Genomic DNA, 14,223 nt, shown 5'->3' with positions numbered 1-14,223 from the left:
TGCAGGCTGGAGACCACTAGCTTAGACTCCAGTGGGCCAACGAGTGAGAACGGCCATGGCCTCCAGGGGGCGCCCTCTCCACGAACAACCTCCAGGCTCTCCGCCGCTGCTTGGTTTCTTCCTCGCTATCGATTTACTTACAGCCCAGAGTCAAGATGTCAATTTAATATCACAGATTTCTTACGCAACTGAACTTTAAATGACTCACTTTATTTGAAAACAGTATTGATAAATTAATAAGACCCCTATTAATGCAACATCTACGTTTAGTTCTAAATTGAAAGGAATGTCAAATCTGTTACTTATTAGTTTACCCTTGAAGTAGCTGCAACTGAAATCTGTTTCAAAACAAATACGTACCTGGAGATACTATTATAAAAATGTACCTTCTTTCCCAGTAAGTGGATACAAAAATTTGAGTTAGATCTGAAACGTTTCCTATTCACACTGATTAACTCATGCCACAGGAAAAAAGGTTATTTTACCTACCTACATTATCCTAATGCTGTTTTACATAATCAGAAATGGATTAATCTCAGAGATCTTTAAATATAACCATCATACTCAATGTCAGTGTATTTTCAAATCTGTCTTTAAGCCTTTAACTCATGCAAAGATGTAAATTTTGAAAGATGTCGTAAATGGGGTTAACATAGTACAATGTTGTTGATAAAGATCACTTTAATTTCTTTCATGTTAGAGAGATTGATTTTATTTTCTTCAATATAGCCATTGTCAGTAATTATTAACTGCTATATCCATTGCTAGTTGTCGCTTTAAGAAGGACTTTAACTTTGAAATGCATTTGAAATATATGTCGGTTTCAAAGTATTTATTTATTTTTTTACTTCTTTGATGGAAATAAGCATTCCGCCGTCATTTCAAATAGCAAACATATTCAAATAGTGACCTTTTTTTTTACTTAAAAATTTTCTTTTATTTATTTAATTTAAAGAGAGAGAGAAAGAGCATGTGAGCCAGGAGAGGAGCAGAGGGAGAGCAAATCCCAAGCAGACTCCCGGCTGAGCACTGAGCCCTTTGTGGCACTGGACCCCAGTACTCTGAGATCATGACCTGAGCTGAAATCAAGACTCAGGGCTTAGTTGACTGAGCCACCAGGTGCATCTCAAATAGTGAATATTTTAAAAACATTTTTCTTTATAGACCTATCTGATTTCTGTGTGCAAACTATAATATCCAAACTCTTATTCTTTATTAATATGAAATTTTAAAATATTATTTAAGGAAATTCATATTACTGGATTCTATAAGGCTCATTGGTTGTGATTTTTTTTAGAGTCTTGGTGACTTGAAAAATAATGCAAACAATTGATGCTACACATTACTACCCAACTGCAACGGACATTCAAGCAATGACACTGGAATATGATTTTTTAAAAAATATTTTTCTTGAATTAATGTGTGTGTCAAACATGAACAACTCTGCCATATCCATTGTCGGTAATTATTGAGGGTAATTCTGTATCAGATTTTTAAAAATTAAATTTTGGATTTTGTGATAATTGTACATTTATGAGTAGTTATAAGAAATAATGCAGAGGGGCGCCTGGGTGGCTCAGTGGGTTAAAGCCTCTGCCTTCGGCTCAGGTCATGATCCCAGGATCCTGGGATGGAGCCCCGCATTGGGCTCTCTGCTCTGCAGGGAGCCTGCTTCCTCCTCTCTCTCTGCCTGCCTCTCTGCCTACTTGTGATTTCTTTCTGTCAAATAAATAAAATATATTTTTTATAGATTTTATTTTTTGACAGAGAGAGAGAGATCACAAGTAGACAGAGAGGCAGGCAGAGAGGAGGGGGAAGCAGGCTCCCTGCTGAGCAGAGAGTCCGATGCGGGACTTGATCCCAGGACCCTGAGATCATGACCTGAGCCGAAGGCCGCAGCTTAACCCACTGAGCCACCCAGGCGCCCTCAAATAAATAAAATATTTTAAAAAATTTTTTAAAAAAGAAAGAAAGCAGAGATCTGTGCCATTTACCCAGTGTTCCCCAAAGGTCACATTTTATAAAACTATACTATAATATAACTAGGATAATGAGATTAATGTAGTCAAGATACAGAACATTTCATGGCCAGAAGAATCCCTCACATTGCCCTTAATAGTATACTCACTTTCCACCTGTCTCTACCCCATCCTTAATCCCTGATAACTATTAATCTGTTCTCTATTTCTATAATTTTGAAATTCTCACTTCAGGATTGGAATATAAGTGGAAGCGCTCGGTATGTAACCTTTTGAGATTGGCATTTTTGTACTCAGCATAATTCTCTGGAGATTCAGCCTAGTTGTTTCCTACATCAGTAGTTGGTGCCTTTTTGTTGCAGAATATTATTTCATGGTGGATATCCCACAGTTAAACTATACCACAGTATACCACAGTTAAACTATTCACCTATTGAAGGACATCTGGGCAGATTCCGGTATTGGGCTTTTATGAATAAAATTGCTGTAAACTTTTGTGTATAGGTTTCTGTGTGACTGGGCATCTTCATTTCACTGGAATAAATGTCCAGAAATGCAATTTGCTGGGTTGAATGGCAGTTGTGTGTTCAGTTTTTCAGAAACTGTCAAACTGATTTCTAGGGGCTGCACCATTGTGTATGCTCACCAGCAAGTTATGAATGAGCCAGTTTCTCCAAATTCTCTCCAGCATTTGGTATTGTCACTATTTTTTATTTTAGTTATTCTGATAGGTATTTAGTGATATCTCATTGTGGTTTTCAGTTGCTAATATTTCCCAGTTGCGTAATGACATTGAACATCTTTTCATGTGCTCATTTGCAATCCAAGTATCCTCCTCAGTGAATTGCCTCTTCATGGGCTTCTGGGGTTGTGCGTGTGTGTTTGTGTGTGTTTACTGTTTGGGCACCCCTCCCCCCACCAGCTTTACTATTGTAGAATTGACAAATTAAATTGTAGGATAAAGTGTACAATGTGATGATTTAGTATATGTATACCTTATGAAAGTTTCCCCCTTGCAATAAAGGCATCCGTCTCATATTTACCTTTTGTGTGTGTATGAACATTTCAGTGCTACTCTGAGCAAATGCCAGTGATACAACACAGTGTTATCAAATAGAGACACATGTTACACTTTACATTCTCAGACCTTATACATCTCATAACTAAAAGTTTGCATCTTATTACCAAACTCCCTATTTTAATTCTGTTGAGATTTGTTTATATATCCTGAACACCAGTTCTTTGTCAAGTACATGTTTTATAAATATTTTCTCCCTACAGAGAATTTCTCCAACAGAGAAATATTTCTCTGTAGCCCATCTTTTCGTCTTCTTAATAGTCTTTCAGAGAGCAAAAGTTTTTAACTTCATTAATGTTCAATTTACCGACTTTTTCTTTTATGGGTGGTGTTTTGTGTTAAGTCTTAAACTCTTTGCTCAGCCAAGATCTTGGAGATTCCTACTTTTTTTTTTCTAAAAGTTTTATGGTTTCCTTTACGTTTTTGACCTGTTTGAGCTAATTTTTGCTTAAGGTGTGAGACTTGGGATTCATTTTTGTTGTTTTGTTTATGGCTGTGCCATTGCTCCAGCAGCAGCTAGACTTCTATCTTCTTTTTTAAAAAAGCTTTGTTTAAGAGGAAAAATTATAAACTTGATGAAACTACAAAATTAGTTGAAGATTTGGAAATTAAATTCTATTAAGAAAATAGTATGTTAGCTATGGAAAAAGTAATACAGTACCCTTTGCATTAAGAATGACAGCAGGAGAGGGGCGCCTGTGTGGCTCAGTGGGTTCAAGCCTCTGCCTTTGGCTCAGATCATGATCTCAGGGTCCTGGGATCGAGCCCTGCATCGAGTCCTGCATCGGACTCTTTGCTCAGCGGGGAGCCTGCTTCTCCCTCTCTCTCTGCCTGCCTCTCTGCCTACTTGTGATGTCTGTCAAATAAATAAAATCTTAAAAAAAATGACAGCAGGAGAAGAAAAAACCCGAAAGAAGAATGTTCTTTATTGCATTTTTTTTAAAAAAGATTTATTTAAGAGAGAGAGAGAGAGAAACCAGGGGAGGGTCAGAGAGAGAACAAGAGAGAGAATCCCAAGCAGACTCTGCACTGAGCAAGGACGCCACTGCCAGGTTTGATCTCACAACTCTGAGATCATGACCTGAGCTGAAATCAAGAGTTGGATGCTTAACTGACGGAGCCACCCAGTCACCCCTTTACTCATGCATTTTTAATCTATTTCTCCACATAACTCATGCAATTTTTATTTGTGGATATTGACATGAAGTTACTTGGTGCACAGATATTTGTAATTATTATTTTTTCATTGTTATTTGTATGCCTTGTCATTATAAAGCACTCTTCAAGACATCTCCTTTGATACTGTTTTCCTTAAATTCATCTTATATGATATGTTAGTGATCTCTCTCCCTGTTGGTTTTTTTGTTTTGTTTTGTCTTCGCCTAGTATACATTTCCCACCATTTCACTTTCAGTTTCAAACCCCCTTTTTTTAAGATCTCCTGTATACAGGTGTTAAGCTGATTCTGCTTTGTAATGCCATATGAAAGTCTTCTTAGTTGATTGAAATTTATTGCTATCAGCTGCGGTGTGCTGGAGCCTCTCACACCAACTCATGAATTTCTAACTCCACATTAAGTGGTAGCAGCTCTGTGACTTGAAACCGGCGGTGGGAGGGTTAGATAGAGGCTAGACAAGAGTGGTGGAAGGAATGTTCTGAAGCAGAGTCTTAAGTCCTTCAAGGGGAATGAAAGGCGCCTGCGCTGGAGGTGAGGACAGTGGGGAATAGCTTACACAATAGAAGTTCAGGTGCACAACATCCAGACCTTGGGGCGCCAAGACGCTGGCACCGACAGGTCAAGAGTCACAGGTGCAGAGCATTCCTCTCCTCTTCCACTCCTGCCCCAGGGTCACCCCTAGACTCATTATAATGTATTTGCATTGCGGTTACAGCCCCATCCCCATGGAGAAGAGCTGCCATTAAAAATGGTTCAGGTACAAAGCTTATAGGGTCAAAAACACCCCTCCCAAATGACTAGAAGCAACCTCCATTAGAGACCTCCCCACTGTATGTCACAGCTCCTCTTAGCCAGAGAAACACAACAAATATCCAATCCCAATTCACTCAGAGTTCCTAGGCTGGGACCAGGGCCAGTTGCACCTCTGGCTTTCCAACCTCGAGAGTGTACTTTTGCCTTAATAAGCTCCTTTGTGATTGCCACTTTCCTTCTGGCTGTCTTTATTACAGCGTGGATCCCCATGAAAATTTTCTTCTGGGGAATCCAAGGACCCAGACCTCCATTCACACAATGTAGACTTTCCCATCTGTGATAGTAGGAGTATGCATGCACACTCTGGAAATCAGCAAAGGCTACAAGTTAAGGTGTTTTGATTTGTTTTCCCAAGGACAGTTGTTCAGTATCAGCTAGCACACCACTGGCTATCAGTGATATGTACAGCTTACTTCTGTCATACTATTTTATCTTAGGTTTCGTGTTTTAATACCTACTATGCGATGCATTTTGTACTTGTTTTTTGCGTGTGCAAGTGTGGTCTAATACTTTGGAAAGTATTTATCATTGATCTAAAAAGCACAGTTATAAACATAACTTCGGATAAAACTATCAATTTAGACAGAATCTATTAAGTCCCCACTGTGAGCAGTCACAAATTAGTACATTTCCTTTTTCTTTCCCCTCACTCCTCCGTTCAATTTTAATTGCTATCTTTCTTAGCATTTACCTTTGTATTGCTAAATAAATTTCCATTGTTTTTACTTGATTTCTCAGCTTCTAACGATATGAAAAGATATGACCCCTTTTGACCCCTTACTATAAAGGATGAGTGAATTCAATGTTCAATAGTACCTACGTATTTTCCAAATTCTTTTCTCAAATCTTCCCATACGGGAAGAATTACTGAAACCGCTATAGAAACGTGCAGATGGATGGACATTAACATGGACGCACTCGTGCTTCATCTAGGCTTGACTTTGAACACATTTTTCTCTTCCTCATTCTTGAAGCTTCCCCTTCACCTGTTTTTCTGTAGAATCCTCTGTTCCAGGAACTTGGCATTGATATCGACATCTCGCTGACTTCAATATATACTTAGGAGACTTAGATGGCCCGTGCGGGTGCTGGTCCTAAGACCCTCTTTTAAGACATGGCGGACTCAGCTGGCGGGGCTACAAGATTCCTACTGAAACCACTCAGATCCTGCATTTTCCTGGAAAACCCCTCAGCCTTTTACCCCAGGGGGACATTGCAGCCCTGGAGGCGTTAGGCTGCTGCAGCCTCCTTTGCCTGGCGAAGTAACACACTATCTTCCTTTTTTATACCCAAACTTTGTCTTCACATTACAAATTTCAGCTCAGAAGCGCAGATGTCGGTTTTCGACATGACTACATTTTCTTCCCGCATTGTTGCCATAATCCCTGCATTTGCTCTAATCTTCATCCTACAGCAAAGTAGCTTCAATCTCAGTGGTAAGCCTGTTGTTTTTTCGTTTATCTCTTGGCTGAGAGACCGTCATCTCCCAGTGTTTTGTACAAGAAGGGCTCATCAGATATTCAAAATGTTTATTTCTTGCCTTTATGCTTGAGCGGCATTTTGAGTGAGTAAAATATTCTTTGGTTACAGCTTACCTTCTTGAGGATATTATAAACATTGCTCCACTATTTGCTGGTATGGGAATTTGCCTTGGGGAAATCTGAGATCATCCTTATCCCTCCCCCCTTGTAAATGAATTAGCATTTTTGCATAGCTCCCCAAAGAGTCTTTGTCTTTGAAGTTTTGTAGCTTTGTGACAGTATGTGTCTCTCTATTCCTTTGTCCTGGATCATGGTGTGTCCTTTCAATTTTGCAAATCAAATCTTCTTTTACAAGATTCTAAAAAATTAAGTAATTTTCAAGTTGTTCAAAGCAACTTTTTTTTTCTGATAAATGTTTTCCATATTCTGTTTTTCTTTTCCTCATTTGTTTTTATAGGCTCTTTGCACAGATCTTTTGCAGTTCCTATGGGTAACCTCATTTTTGAGTCAGCGGTGAGTTTTTCCTAAGCAATATTTGCAGGAAGCTCACATGGAGCTGGGGCCACACCTGTGCTTTAAGCGAGCAGAAATTTGCTTTTGAATCTGAGCTTTAGACATGAGGTGTGTGTGTGTGTGTGTGTGTGTGTGTGTGTGTGTGTAGGTGTGAGTTTTGACAGGCTTTCCTTCTCCCCAGTAATGGAAAATGGCTGCTATAGGGCTTTCCACTTTGCAAGTCTCTCTTCTCCCCCAACCACATGGGTAGACTCTTATGTAAAATTACCTCTTGCCTGTGTAATTCAACCTTGCCTCCTCTACCTTTCACACGGAAACCGGGGCCAGGGAAGCTGCCATTGTGTGCACACTGTATTCCTGTTACTGCCAAAAGATGTTGGTTTTGCAGAGTGTGCTCTTATCCTTTGAAAACGAACTTGATGATCTCTTTCTGAGCTCTGTAGCCCCCTTTCCACTTTCTGCTGTACTCTTCACACAATTCCAGTGCTTTTCCTAACCCTTCCTGCTTTTTCCAGTTTTGTGACTAGATGCTTCAGCAATCTCTCTGTTTCTTTGAAGGAAGAGTTTGCATTTTTGCTTCCCGTTCTGCTGGTTGCTTTAGGCTGATTTCCAAGAAAAGGAAGAAATGGTAACCCCAAGCTCCATCTTCAAGCCAGAGGTCTTTTAACTAAATTCTAACTTCGCTGGAGTTTTGTCAATTGCAGTTTCCAGCTTCCAGCCATGAGAACTTGCTGGAGACTTGTTTCAATGCATGCAGAGACAGCAGAATGTGGGGGAAATGTGGTGGGTCCATACTTATCTTACTGGATATTGCCTTTTGAATATCTAATATGGCGACTCTTCTTTGACCTTTGTCCTAACAATGAGCCTTCTAACTTAATCAATCTCAGTGCTAAGCCTGTTGTTTTTTCAGTTATCTCTTGGCTGATAAATAGTCCTAGATTAATAGATAAATAGTCCTAGCCTTAGCCTAAAGAGATAAAGGATGATTTTCCCCGGGTCCCCTCTTCCCTGCATGATACATATTATCTCAACCTTTGTTGTCTCCCTAGTTCCCATCTCCTTTGTGAGCCCCCCCCCCCAAAGTCCCCTGTCCTCGGAAGAGAAATTGATACACCCTAAATCCTCTTCCAGTAATGGACTTCGACATTTCCTACCTCCTAAAAATACCTGAAATGATATAATACAAAAACCCTTTAGATTCCAACAGACGAAGCAAAACCCCACAATTCACTTGTCCTGAAGAAAGTTCTCCTTTTCAGATTCCTTCCTCAGCTGCTTCTTAGGGCAACAGATTTCTCTGTGTCATCAAACTAAGAATTCTCTTCCTCTTTCTTCCGTGTCAGATCATTTGCTTACTATGTGCTCAGGCCTTCCTCTTTGATTTATTCTTGTTTATTCTTGATTTATGCTCTTATTGTGGTGTAACAAACACCTGCAGCTCGCTAAGAATGAGGGCAGAAGAGGAAAACAGTATTTTGAGGCATTCTATGTCTGAAAATATCTCTATTCTTCCCTCATTTTAATTAGAATATTGGCTGGGTATAGACGAATAGGTTGGAAATAATTTTATCTCAGAATGTTGAAGGCCTTGCTCCATCTGCTAGCTTCTGGAGCTATTGTGGAGAAATTTGATGCCTATCTGGTTCTTGAACTTGTGTAAGTAACCTCCCTTTCCCCATCACTGGGAAATTTTATTATCTTTTCTTTATTGCAGCTGTTCTGAAATTTCACAATAATGTCTTATTGTGGTTTCTTTTATAGTTAATGAACCACAATTTGGTGGGTCACTTAAATTAAGAAATTCATGTTTTTCCGTTCTGGGAAATTATTTCTTTTTATAACTTTCTCTTTCGGGAACTTTTGTTAATTAGATATTGATTCTCTTGGATTAAATTTATTTTACTGTGGGAAGAACACTTAACATTAGAACACTTGAGCTCATTCATATTGCTTAACTGAAATTTTATGCCTTTCAATGGGGAACTCCCCATTTCCCCCTCTGCAGCTCCTGGCAACCACCATTTCACTCTTCGATTCTATGAGTTTGACTATTTTAGATACTTCGGATAAGTGGAATCATGTGGTATTTGTTTTTCTGTAACTGGCTTATTTCATTTAGCATAATGTTCTCAAAGTTCACCCATATTGTCACATATTGCAGATTTTCCATCTTCTTTTTAAGATTGAGTTGCATTTCATTGTGTGTATACACCACGTTTTCTTTATTCATTCATCCACCAGTGGACTTCAAGGTCTTCTCCATTTCGTGGCTGTTGTGAATAGTGTGGCACTGAACGTAGGAGAACTAATATGTCTCTGAGGCCCTGATTTCAATTCTTTTGCATAAAGACTCAGAAGTGGGACTGGTGGATCATATGGTAGTTAAGGGGTTACTTTTCAAAATATATGAAGAACTACTACAGTTCAGTGGGCAAAACGCCCTTACTACTCTGACTAAAAATAGCCTGAGGGCTTGAATTGATATTTTGCCAAAGAAAACATAAGAAAATATATATATTTTTAAGAAGTTTAACATCATTAATCATCAGGGAAATGCAAATTAAAAATGCAGTGTGATACTGGGGCCCCTGGGTGGCTCTAGTCGGTTACGTGTCTGCCTTCTGCTCAGGTCATGATCTCAGGGTCCTGGGATCTAGCCCTGCACTGGACTCCACATTCAGCAGGAAGTCTGTTTCTCCCTCTCCCCCTGCCCCTTCAACCTCTCTCTTTCTGTGTCTCAAATAAATAAATAAATGAAATCTTTTAAAAAATGCGATGTGATACTATCTTAAGTCTATCAGGATAGCTATTATAAAAAAAACAAAAACAAAGACAACAAGTATTAGTGAGAAATTAGAGCCCTTGCATACTGTTGGTGAGAATACCAAATAGTTATTGCTCGTATGAAAAACAGTACGGAGGTTCCTCAAGAAATTGAATCTTTTGGATTGATCCTCTGATTCCTTCGTCTTTTTTATGTTCTCTTTGCTTTTCTGTTGTTACTGTTCTGATTTCTTAGAAATCTCAACTTTACCTTTCAGTTCTTTCAATTTTCATTTCTCTTAATGACTCTTAAAATTTCTAAGAACTCTTCTTTGAAAGGATTCACCCAAGGCAGAGCAAAGGAGGTAGAAGTTTCCTGAATACATTGCAAGACATCAGTCAGCAGGACAGCGAAGGAGAGACCCTCTGCCAGGAGGCAGTGGTGGGAGGCTATAGTTAAGTGGGAGAGTGAGGTGGTGTGGGAACACATGAAATTTTCCTTTTTTGGTACCTGTGCCCGGTTGTAAGTAGCCCACTGGTCAGTCGGGGTCTATGGCTATTTTGCGGTGGGCAGCTTACTGGGCCTGTGTACATTCAGCTCAGTGGTCACTGTGGGCTCTTTGACCCTATACAGGTTTCCATGATTCAAGCCCATTGCTTAAAAGCAGCCTCTACAATAATTACAGTTTTGAGGCCATTTTTTTGTGTGTCTTTGGCATTATATTCTTTAAAATTGAAGTACCATTGACACCCAGTATTACATTATCATTATATTCTTTCTGAAATATCTTGTGATCTTTGGCTGCATCTTCACATTTAAAAGAGCACTACCATGCTGATTGGAAGTGGCTTGGTGGGGCTTGTAGGATGATGGGCTTCACTGCAGGGCAGAAGGGCTGCAAAAGACCCAGCCGTTTTTTAAGGTGGTGGGTTACCCCATCATGTCAATGTCTGTAGGCTACTCAGTTTACCTACAGACAAATTCTCCCATCTCCTGCTTGGGCGGGGAGGAAATGAGAATCTTGATTTCCAATGTTTTGGAAGCCAAGAGGCCGAAGCCTCTTTAATAGGCTCTTCTATTATCTCCCTGTTTGGACTGTAGGGACTCATTCTTACTCCTGGCCATTTCTGGTCCATCTGATTCAAGTCCACCTGCTACACCATCTTCTGAAAGAAAACCTCTTTTCTGTATGGTCATCTGGCTGCTTGAGTGGAAAGAAAAAACCTGGGGCTCTAACCCCTCTTCAAACAGACTTTCAGCTAGTTCTTTTGAGATCGAGCCTCTGAAGCCCTGTCCTCAGAGACAGCAGATGCTTACAATTCCTCAAACTCTGGGCTTTCCCACCCTGCTTAGTGCAGTGCTTTTCAGACTCAACATCTAGAAACATCACCTGAAAAACTCGTTGGATCACAGATATGAGGACTCCACCCGCAGAGACTCTTAGGTGGTGGGTCTGCGGGGGGACTAAACTATTTACTTTTCTGACAAACTTCCAGATGGTGCTGATGGCACAGGCGAGTGAGGCCTTCTGCTTTTATCTCCAGGCAGTTTCTTTCCAGTTTTACCTTCAAACAATTTAATTTCTTTTAATATTCATCCAAGTAATTCTATTTTCCAGGATTGAATTAAATTTTGACGTGGGGGTGCCTGGTTGGCTCAGTCAGTTAAACATTTGCCTTTGGCTCAGGTCATGATCCCAGGGTCCTGGGATCCAGCCCCACATGGGGCTCCCTGCTCAGTGGGATGTCTGCTTCTCCCTCCTCCTGCTCTTGCATCCTCTCTCTCTCCCTCTCAAATAAATAAAATCTTAAAAAAAAAATTCTCCTGAAGTCCATATTCTCATTTCCCATTCTGTCTGTCCTTCCGGATTTACATATTTAAAAAGTTATTTTGTCTTGTCTTCCTGTGGTGTGGGAAGGAGTAGAAATAAAAGCAAGTATTCGAACTGCTGCCATGTCACACCAGAAGTCTAATTTGATTATTTGGAAGCTTGGGGCAAGTACTGCTGGTGGCCTCCTCACCCTTTCCCAAAAGACTACCCCTCCATTACCAACAAAGATCTTTCCAAACATCATTAATTCTCCCCAAACCTCCATCCTCCCTTTTCCTAGAACTTTCTCTTCAACTTAACTCTTTTAATGTACTGCCTGCATATCTGAAACTTTGTTCTTTTTTTTTTTTTTCTTGGACAAAGAACTTGTTCTTCTGTTCAAGGAAAAAATCACTTTATCTGATACCATCATTCATTCACAGCCTTGGAATTCTGTGTTTTCAACTGCTCTCTCTCTGAGTGGTAGAAGCTGTGTATGTCTCTCTCTTATTTATAAAATAAAAAACCCCAAATTCCTACCCTCCCCCAATGAATTATCCCTGGAATGTAGGTCTCCTTCTCTTTTATTTTAGCTCTCTGTCTTTTTGGTCTGAACTATAGGGAGTCTTATGCTTGAGGTATTTTGGGGTGAGGGTAATAAATCGTCACTGACACCAACAAGGTCAGTAGCCAACAGAGAACCCAATAAAAAGAAGCATGGAGATGGGTTAGGGTTGGTGGGCTTTGAGAGAGGGTATATGTAGCAGCTATGTGTTCTAAGGTATAATTCCTTTCAGTTACTTTCAAGGGTAGAAACAGCATGTTTTTTTGTTTTTTAAATATTTTATTTATTTATTTGACAGAGAGAGAGATCACAAGCAGGCAGAGAGGCAGGCAGAGAGAGAGGGGGAAACAGGCACTGAGCAGAGAGCCCGATGTGGGGCTCGATCCCAGGACCCTGAGATCATGACCTGAGCCGAAGGCAGAGGCTTAAACCACTGAGCCACCCAGGCACCCCAGAAACAGCATGTTTTTAATTGTAACATAAATTAGTTCACCACTGGCATAAAGAAACCGGAGTTAATTTTCTCACAGAAGTCTGAAGGGAAGCCATGGCTCAGTCACACCAGGGTAAGCAGCCATCTGATGTTTTTGGCTTTTTCCTCACTGTTGTGAGTTGGCTGCTAACTTCTGACCAACACAGAGGGTGGATCTCATGGAATGATAACCATAGATGGGCCAACTAACTATGTCTCTCAAAGAGTAGGTTGTCCTCCCCGTGGCCATTTTGGGGATTCCGGTATCATTTTAACAGAGGAATCACTTCCTGACAGTCATCTCTGGGAGCTGTCAGGGCATCTGTGTTTTCCCTGCTTCTGTCCTGGTTATCCACTGTGAGGTGTTGTTCTACCTGCCAACCACGAGCTCTGCTGACACTCATCCTAGTTGTGTTCATTTCATTAAATTCATGAATCTGCATGGCCACTCTTTAGCTCACACCATCCTGATGCTGGATGCCTTTGCTACTTGCTTTCTTCTGGATACTACTGCCTTTTCTCAGGAACCCCATTTCCCATTAGGTGCCACTTTGACCGACTGGGTATTGCTGTTTTTCTCCTGGGTACCGTAGCTACCACTGGGACTGGTAATTATGACACAGTGAAGCTCTCAGGTGCCAAAGCTCTATGACATTTCATGGGGGAGAGACCCCCTCTCCTTTGTGTGTTACATTTGCTCATTGGGTACCATGACTATGATGCTGTGCCTCAGCATTTAACATGATGACTAGTGAAATATTGTTTTTATTTTCATTCCACCTCCCACTCCACCCCCATTTCCCAAGACACATGACAAGTAGTTGTACTCGGAATGGTCCTTCCCCAACTGATATCACTGGGTCATCAAGTTGTTTTGTCCAGGCTTCCCCCCATTTTCCATGCTGATTGCTTTTAATGAGCTAGTATAGCCCATTCACCATTTGTCCACATATCTACTAATTCAAAGTGTAGGTTCTGACATCAAACCCCACGTTTAATTCATCAAGGCAGTGGGCTCCCAAGGGTTCCCTTGGGAGGAGATAATGCCAGGTATACAGCAGGAAGGGTGAGAAAGGGAGTGGTTAGTTGATGCATTCATTAATCAATCCAACCTACTTGCACTATACCTTGCAGGAAACTTCTCTGTCCAATGGGATGGTTACTGAGCATTCACTAACCTTGTATTTCACAATCTTCTCAAGGGAGTTAGGGCTGAGATCTCTGAATCCCCAGTAGTATGGTGGTGTGACTATGACAAGCAGAGCTGATTGCCTAGGAATAAGGTGCTGAAATCAGATGAAGCTTGAAGAAGATAGGCTTGGCTCAGGAGGGTTTTTATTAAGTTCCCAAAGATGATAGATGGTTATGAGCTCTTCAGTCCACAACACACCCCTTTGATCCTTCTCAGAGTTGCCTCCTGCCTCAACCTGGTAGCTTATGCCTTGAGAGGTCTGTGGAGCTGCTAGTTGAGGAGCAGCTGCTGGCCTGAGTTGCTCAATTGTCACCAAGGGAAATTCTTCGCTTTCTCTTTCTCCTTCCTCCACATTGATCCCTTCCTCCATTTTCTT

Source organism: Meles meles, chromosome 4, assembly GCF_922984935.1.
Source record: "Meles meles chromosome 4, mMelMel3.1 paternal haplotype, whole genome shotgun sequence".
Classification (NCBI taxonomy): Eukaryota; Metazoa; Chordata; class Mammalia; order Carnivora; family Mustelidae; genus Meles; species Meles meles.
This window is presented reverse-complemented; position numbering follows the sequence as displayed.